Source organism: Sinocyclocheilus anshuiensis, unplaced genomic scaffold (assembly GCF_001515605.1).
Source record: "Sinocyclocheilus anshuiensis isolate Anshui unplaced genomic scaffold, SAMN03320099.WGS_v1.1 scaffold51, whole genome shotgun sequence".
NCBI classification, from domain to species: domain Eukaryota; kingdom Metazoa; phylum Chordata; class Actinopteri; order Cypriniformes; family Cyprinidae; genus Sinocyclocheilus; species Sinocyclocheilus anshuiensis.
Window position 1 is genome coordinate 4,853,176 of NW_015548296.1, and position 8,621 is coordinate 4,861,796.

The window sequence follows — 8,621 nt, forward strand, 5'->3', positions numbered from 1 at the left end:
TTACTATTTTTACACACCAGAGGCTTTTAAATGAATTGTGAATCTAAAATATGCGTGTTAGAGAATGTACAAATCGTCAACATTGTTTGTGTCATATCAGTCAGAAAAGCAGGTCTGGGGTTTTTTTTTTTTTTGCTAACTTAGTTGTTATTCTTGGCTGAATAACTCTAGAAGGTTTTAAATCACCACACATCGCGTCTGTCTATAAGCGAGCTGCACGCTGCACAGTTGACACAGGAATTGTTACTTGCACAATCGAGGCAGTGTCACATCGTCACTAAAGTTTATAAATTGCATTACTTTGTAATTCTTGCCAGTGTTTAACCATTCAGTGCTTGCGCACTCTCCTGGAGACCGTGCGCTCATGCACACGCAGCGCACACATATAATGCCAGGTTCACATTACTCCATTTGCAGTGCATACGTGGTGCGTATATTTTCCGCGCTCATGTTAATGGATTAAAGCGTTCACCGCACACGGTTGCTGTCCGTCAGTGCGGTCTAGGAGTGGTGCGTCTGCAGCAGTGCAGAGATCGTTACCGAGTCTATTGCTGCGCTGCAAGCGAAGAATTAAAGTAACAGCGCATTGTTTGCAGTAAATATGAACATGGATTGACGTGAAAATGTAGTAATTACACCATAAATGCATATTATTAAAGTCTACTGTGTTTCACAGTCAACACATATGTTTTTTTGGCTAGGTTTAAGGGGAAAGAGCACTTTTAGATAAACAAGGCAATAATAGATGGCATTCGTGGAGGTAGGAAAACAAAGTTCTTTATGAACTGCAGGATTGATTGTAATAAAGATTTAAATGCAAAAGGAAAGGCAGTAGAGCTGACTATTTCTGTCAATGGTACGTTCGTGATAACGTAAGAAAAGTAGTTTAGATGTTTTGCCAATTGCTTGAGCAACTTAATATATAAATCTCTTTGTATTCCACTTTATGTCCTTCCGTCGTTCGGTCACTCTCAGCATAAGCGGCACACCGAGTCACATGACCGCGGCTGCTCGGGTTGAATAATGATGAAGCAGATTCGCACATGTGGACACAGATTTACATACACACATGCAGCGCAGAGGTGGGGGAGGGATTGGGGTCACTCTCACATGCCGGTTTCATACAGAGCAGAGCAATTTAGAGCTTTATTTATTTTATTTTTATGTAAAAGCTGTCAGTTGATTTACATAATATGCGAATCGATTAACTGCAATTGGATAAGGGAGCATAAATACTTTCTGTAATTACCACTGGATGCAACGAATGCCTCGTTTATAATGGGTTTTCATGTTTTTGAATCATTGCTCCGGCCTGACAGGGCATCATCACAATATGGTAAGGGGCGTAACATTTCCGTCACATGCTTGAGGTATTCGGCCAATCACAACGCACTGGATAGCTAGCCAATCACAGCACACCTCGCTTTTTCAGACCGATGAGCTTTGTAAAAATCGACGCTTTTCAGAATGGAGCATAGAGGAGAAACAATAATGTACAGAATGTGGAAAATAATGTGTTTTTTGAACCTTAAACTGCATAAACACATTTCATTACACCAAATACACAAAATAATGTTCTTTTTAGCAGCATCATATGACCCCTTTAAGAGATTCACTATAACAGCCATGAATCCCACTGCAGTTTTTCCATTACATATTTAAAAAATCTGTCCTGACCTCATTTTATACTTAAAAACAGATTCCCTCCCTGTCTTCCACAAACACAAACAAACCAGCATTTCCACAGGCTTAAAGACATGAATGTTGCTTAAGTCAACATGACATCAAAATGAAATCAAAACTGACCATTTTTTGTTTGTTTGTTTTTTTAATACATGCATTTGGTCTGTTTGTGCACAACTTACCATTGCATGTTATTTCGAATAAAAAAAAAAAAAAAGAAAAAAAAAAACTGAACTGACATGAATTGACAGAGGAAGGCACAGTATCTGGAGTCTGATGGAACAAAATAATGTTTTGGAAATGGAAATTATTATACCACTTTGGAAAATTTCTCATTATGCCTTATTACTGTTAACCCTTTACCACCAAATTGGAAATTTCCAGTTTTTCAACTGACTATTTTGATTTAAAATAATATAAAATAAAATGTTTATATTGACTGTTTTTATTAAAAATATATATTAAATTTATTTTATTCAATTCATTTAAGATATGAACATCTGCCATTAAAAAATACCATACAGATTTAAAGATTCCAAGTCCAAAACCTAGCCGTCCAACATCTCCCAGAACCTGAAGATAACAGCTGCCTATCTATCTCCAGCAGCTGGAGAGTATCTCAAGCACTTCATCCTTTCCAGAGACACCCTCTTGCTGTCCTCTCATGCCCAATTTAACAATGACAAAGAAGGCCACTGTTAAAAGCAGAAGAGGAACGATGGAAGAAGACACTTTGGGACACTTTGAATGAGGGATATATACTACCCACATGCATGTTTCTTTGCCTCTGTGTTCAAACAATACTGTACAGTACAAAACAAATCAACATAGATACAAGACAAATGGTGCTGTGAATGCATTAAGCTTCCATATATTTTACTCCTGTGGTTTGTAGAGTCATTTTTTCCTGACAGATTTGACATCTTACAGGAAATTCCAGAGCCAGAACTGTTCGTATTCTCTAAACAGCATCCATTAACTGCAGAAGTGCATGTCCATGTATATTCACACTACATTCCTGAATAGCAATGGATCTCATCAGACAGCAGACTGAATAGTAAGAGTTCCTGCTCTGAAAGGCTCTTTTGTGCCTTCTGGTAAGAATTACGATCTGAATTTACACTAACATCTTCATTCTCCAGCCCTGATAGCATTCTCAAAGTCTTCTCTCTGCATCTAAGGAGACCTCGGTCAACTCTTTCCACTAATAACGCAAAATTGCGTTGAGACAAAGAGGCATTATGAGGACATGAGGATGTATAAACCTTCATCAAATGCATGTTTTTATGATGACATCAGATCAAGCATTAGATCACAACGGCCTTATGGAGAGGGTTAATAGTGGATAAAAAGGTCATATATATATATATATATACAAAGAGGCAGACATGAGGATGTATAAACCTTCATCAAATGCATGTTTTTATGATGACATCAGATCAAGCATCAAGCATTAACGGCCTTATGGAGAGGGTTAATAGTGGATAAAAAGGTCATATATATATATATATATATATATATAGTGAACTGCCTGGGTGACAAAACTGTCAGTCACTGAAATGGTTGAGAAAGCCAAAGAGTAAGTTTAGCAATTTTGAATGGTTTGTACCAGGCTGATCCGCATTATCAGCAGCTGTCTGAAGGTTTTATTTCCAACAAAACCATTCTGCTGGGATGCAAAGTTCTCCCATCACTCTTGTTTTGTTTCATATATTATGCATCGTTCCATATCAGGCAGTATTTAATATAGGTGGCTCTTAAATATCATGTTGCTTCAATGTATCTGTTTTCAAAAGCATTTTGTTTTTATTGCATTTTATCAGAAATACTTTTATTGCGGAACACAGAGTATCCTCTGGTATAGACACATGCCAATAGCATCAATGGACATAGATGTGAAGCCTGAGCGTGATTTAGGGAGGAATAAGCTAATCTCAAAAAAAAAAAAAAAGAAAAAAAAAAACTGAACTGACATGAATTGACAGAGGAAGGCACAGTATCTGGAGTCTGATGGAACAAAATAATGTTTTGGAAATGGAAATTATTATACCACTTTGGAAAATTTCTCATTATGCCTTATTACTGTTAACCCTTTACCACCAAATTGGAAATTTCCAGTTTTTCAACTGACTATTTTGATTTAAAATAATATAAAATAAAATGTTTATATTGACTGTTTTTATTAAAAATATATATTAAATTTATTTTATTCAATTCATTTAAGATATGAACATCTGCCATTAAAAAATACCATACAGATTTAAAGATTCCAAGTCCAAAACCTAGCCGTCCAACATCTCCCAGAACCTGAAGATAACAGCTGCCTATCTATCTCCAGCAGCTGGAGAGTATCTCAAGCACTTCATCCTTTCCAGAGACACCCTCTTGCTGTCCTCTCATGCCCAATTTAACAATGACAAAGAAGGCCACTGTTAAAAGCAGAAGAGGAACGATGGAAGAAGACACTTTGGGACACTTTGAATGAGGGATATATACTACCCACATGCATGTTTCTTTGCCTCTGTGTTCAAACAATACTGTACAGTACAAAACAAATCAACATAGATACAAGACAAATGGTGCTGTGAATGCATTAAGCTTCCATATATTTTACTCCTGTGGTTTGTAGAGTCATTTTTTCCTGACAGATTTGACATCTTACAGGAAATTCCAGAGCCAGAACTGTTCGTATTCTCTAAACAGCATCCATTAACTGCAGAAGTGCATGTCCATGTATATTCACACTACATTCCTGAATAGCAATGGATCTCATCAGACAGCAGACTGAATAGTAAGAGTTCCTGCTCTGAAAGGCTCTTTTGTGCCTTCTGGTAAGAATTACGATCTGAATTTACACTAACATCTTCATTCTCCAGCCCTGATAGCATTCTCAAAGTCTTCTCTCTGCATCTAAGGAGACCTCGGTCAACTCTTTCCACTAATAACGCAAAATTGCGTTGAGACAAAGAGGCATTATGAGGACATGAGGATGTATAAACCTTCATCAAATGCATGTTTTTATGATGACATCAGATCAAGCATTAGATCACAACGGCCTTATGGAGAGGGTTAATAGTGGATAAAAAGGTCATATATATATATATATATATATATGGTGCACGACGGATGTGGTTTTTCTGCTCCATCCGGAGTGAGTGAGCTGTAATGAGCGACTTTAAGACTTTAGGAGATTGATGCCGGATCGCTTTACGCTCAGGGTCATCAAGGAACCTTAATGCTAAGAGTAATCGCCAAACAACAACAAGCCGAGAATTGTGTTGGGATTTGTATAGCACCACGAATTCATCACAACTCCTAAAGGCTCTGCAGGAGATGAAAGAAGATCAGATACTCCTGGACTAATGATTCTCACTCCTAAAATCAGAGCAGACAGAGTCGCCTCTGAGGAGGAATGTCCAGTCAACTGCGGCTGAACTGAAGCTGAGGGCCTGGAGGCTCCTTCAGGCGATGTTCTCTCGAAAGTACAGCATAAATAAACAACGGAAGTTTAAAGGTGACACACACACAAATGTTGAGTTGAAGACCCCACGAAATGGCTTAATGAGTGCAGTTTTCTGTCCTTTGTTGATGCATTTCCTTTTGAAACAGGAAGTTGGGGGCATATAGATTCTAATGTCATGGGGGCTTTAAGTCATATTCATTGCAGATCAGAATTTATGACACACAAACATGATTTTTAACAAAACAATGCATCTCTGTAAACTACTTTACATTACCATTATTGGTTAATCCAGGATAAAACTTATTTAATAAATTTATTAAATAAAAAATATTAAATACATTTATTATGGAAGCCAAAGAGATAACATTTCTTTACAAATATTTTCATGTTATAGTAGATAACCAATAAATTAAAATTCTATAATGTTTTGTCTAAATGAATTAACAAAATAAACGAAATAAAACAACAAAAACACCTAATTATTAATAGTGAATTTAAACATCACAACATTATAATGTACAGTATGAAAAATTGATATTAATTTTGAGATTAGCATAAAATTTAATTTATAGATTGCAGTGTTAAATTTTAGGTCTTTTAATGATTAACTTGTAAAAATTAGAGAAATTAGCAAAATTAAAGATCCACCATCGATTAACAATTTATTGTTATCATTAACTAAAACTATTACAAAACATTTTGTTAACTGAAATAAAGCTGAAATGAAATATACTTATTAGATGCATTTTTAAAAAATGTTTCCTAGGCAACTAACTGATATATAAATTAAAACTATTTGGAAATTTGAAAAAAAATAAATAAAATCTAATAAAAGTGGAAAAAAAAATACAAATAATACAAATTAAAGCTAATTCAAAATGAAAAAACTATGCAAATAATACTAAAATAACACTGATATTAATCAATATCGTTGAATATTTAACAATAGAAGCAGCACAAATCATATTGGTGTGGCCATTTTATAATTTTGTGTCGCTTAGTCACATTGGATTTGCCGTAAACAGGCCTTTGTACACCGAAATGCTATCACTTCCTGTTAATCTTCTTCAGCACACAAAGCTCTGCATGCAGTTTTCTGGGTCACGGTGCCTTGTGACCCAATTCTGCCTATGAAACTTTATTAAACGATAATGTGCATTTGCTGCATGCAGTCGTTTCCATAGAAGATCGCTCTTCAGCACAGCGCCAGATCACGATGCCAGACCCCTTAAACAACCGAAACAGAACAGCATGTCACCAGCCATCGGTCACGTTATTCACCCAACTCTGTTCGTCTGTCCTAGAGATTTCCCTGCGTGTAAGTCGTCAAAACCATGTGATCGCACAGTAACGACCGTGAGCGGTGAGAGAGGGGATTATTGGGCTGAAGAAGCTGAGGGAGGATGAATGGGATCAGTGCCGTTCGATTGGTCGAGAGCGGCGGGACTGATCCCTACAGATGGCTGCGGTTACCATGGCAATGGAAGGATCAGCATCAGCATCCTTCCAGAGAGCCGAAAGCGGCGCGCACTAGCATGACACTCACACAAACAGCCCATGCCTCATCAGCATAATTAAAACACACATTTACAGCTTCGTTCGTCATCGACCTAAATATTTTCTGCTGTTGGATACAATGTTTTCTTCCTTTGACCTTGCCGTCCTCCACTTTTCACTCCGTATATGCTATTTATGTCCTCATATATATGCACACATCTGCTTCTTTATTGCTTCTAAAGCTCATCCCTTCGGTTTGAATCAGACTCATCCCCTCCGACAACTAGACACAATTCCTTTCCCTCAGAGATGAAAGATGAAAAGGACACGAGGAGAGAGAGGAAAAGACGAGAAACGGAGAAACCGTGGGAAGGAGGTTCTAAAATAGCTCCAAGAACACGCAAGCAGGAAGGTTGAGAGAAAGAGTGTAGGAGAAGATAACAACCAGAATGAAAAAGGCATCTTTAGCCATTATATTACAAGAATTCAATGCTGAATCAACCACGTCTCAACAGATGCACACAAAATCTCTCAAGGACACGCCAGAGATGCCAGACTCTCGGGACGCCCCATCCTACCTGACAGTTAAAGCCAGTATTCTCTGAGGATCTGTGTTGCATGCTGTCTGCAGCGAGTCCCGACGACCGTCCCTTATCCCAAGGAGAGGAAATGTGCGGAGAGGACACACTAAAGAGCAGCTTAGGTTCCTCTGTGCACTTCTTGCCGCACTTCCCCTTCTGACACGGCGGGAGCCCTGTTCGCCAAGGCTGTGTTGTCCAACTGTTGAGAACGAGACGTGCAGCCTGTGTTTGACAGGCGTCCGTCCACCAATGGGAGTGGAGACTAGAGCGTCGACATCACTGGCTGCGTGGACTGGTATCTGAGCTCGGGCTGTATGAGTGCGTGTGCTCGGTGATTCACGCTCTGTGTGCAGCTCTGAGCTCCCTCCTCTCTGTATTCCAGCTAAAACATCAACATCCTAATGTGTCTCGTGCATGATGGGAAATGTAGTGTTTCAACCTTTAGCCGTTTAAGGAGACACGGAGTGCTGTTTCATTTTTAGGAGCCAGTTAAAGCTAGACTATATCTATTAGAATCAGTTTTAAGATTTTGCCCACACACATTCAAATATCCAAGCTCTACAAGTAAAATTCTTCATTTTCTATTTGCGTGCCTCTCAGAATTGAATTTAAAGAGATAGTTTACCCAAAAATTTAAATTCTGTCATTAAAGGGGTGATATGATGCTGCTAAAAAGAACATTATTTTGTGTATTTGGTGTAATGAAATGTGTTTATGCAGTTTAAGGTTCCGCCATTTGGCCGGAGCGACGAGACAAAAACATTAAAACCCATTATAAACGAGGCATTTGTTGCATCCAGTGGGAACATAATTACAGATTATAATGATTTATAGTACTGTCAACAGCAAGCCCTACTCTACTCTGCTCAAACCTCGCGTTTGAATCGTATGTGGCAAATTTTTTATGAAAAACGTACTTACAGTCTGTGAGTCAGAACAGCCGGCATTGTAGTAAGCGTTTTAGGTAGGCGTGGTTGACTCTTAACTTTTATAAAGAATATCTTTTTGGATTTGAGACTTTAGTCTCAAAAATTTAATTCATTATTTTCCTCAAAATTCTACAAACAATACCCCATAATGACAACATGAAAGAAGTTTGTTTGAAATCTTTGCAAATTTATTAAAAATTAAAAATGAAAAAAATCACATGTACATAAGTATTCATAGCCTTTGTCATGACACTCAAAATTGAGCTCAGGTGCATCCTGTTTCCACTGATCATCCTTGAGATGTTTCTACAACTTGACTGCAGTCCACCTGTGGTAAATTCAGTTGATTGGACAAGAAGGTCCCACAGTTAACAGTGCATGTCAGAGCACAAACCAAGCCATGAAGTCCTAGCAATTGTCTGTAGACCTCCGAGACAGGATTGTATCGAGGCACAGATCTGGGGAAGG

At 38.0% G+C, this 8,621-nt stretch overlaps 1 protein-coding gene and 1 long non-coding RNA gene across 2 annotated transcripts in view; both read right to left on the reverse strand.

The window, feature by feature from the left end:
- The window catches only part of LOC107656075 (uncharacterized), a 14,231-nt gene extending 6,060 nt beyond the window's left edge, over positions 1 to 8,171 (reverse strand). The window contains exon 1 of the long non-coding RNA XR_001630522.1: positions 8,062 to 8,171. This is a non-coding gene — a long non-coding RNA (uncharacterized LOC107656075). The remainder of the gene's footprint in view (positions 1 to 8,061) is intronic.
- The window catches only part of LOC107655962 (sodium-driven chloride bicarbonate exchanger-like), a 41,724-nt gene that overhangs the window by 22,326 nt on the left and 10,777 nt on the right, over positions 1 to 8,621 (reverse strand). The gene's annotated exons all lie outside the window — the stretch shown is intronic.